The sequence below is a fragment of the Geospiza fortis genome, unplaced genomic scaffold (genome assembly GCF_000277835.1).
Source record: "Geospiza fortis unplaced genomic scaffold, GeoFor_1.0 scaffold450, whole genome shotgun sequence".
Classification (NCBI taxonomy): domain Eukaryota; kingdom Metazoa; phylum Chordata; class Aves; order Passeriformes; family Thraupidae; genus Geospiza; species Geospiza fortis.
The window spans coordinates 2,205,071-2,205,549 of NW_005054416.1; positions in this window are offsets into that span (position 1 = coordinate 2,205,071).

The following is a 479-nucleotide window of genomic DNA, read 5'->3' on the forward strand; positions in this document are numbered from 1 at the left end:
TGGAAGCTTATTCCCTCATCTCTGTCCTTGTTTAGCTTTCCTGCAAATCCTTATGATCCCACAGTTTCTCAGAGACATCAGCTGGGATTACTAGAAGGTTTGCTCTGCTGGAGAGCCAAGGGGAGTTTACAGCATTTGTTCCTCTGCATCTTTGTCCCCTAACCAGATTTCCCCCAGAATGGTGTTATGGGAGAAGTTTGGAATTACTAGAAATTGATCAGCTTCATAGTTTTTCCCCTCTGTTTTTCAACTATTTCCAAATTCTTAGGATTACTCTTAAATATGCCCAGGAAAATTCCTGTGAAAGGATCAATCAGAGGAAAATTGTAATACAGATTCTCTATTGTAAATCTATTATTCTCTCTCTGTATATAAAATATATAATATATCATATATCATATATTATCTAATTATCGCAAATATATAATTCTCTATCGTAAATAGAGAAAACGGCCTCCAGCAGCAGCTGGAATGATCCC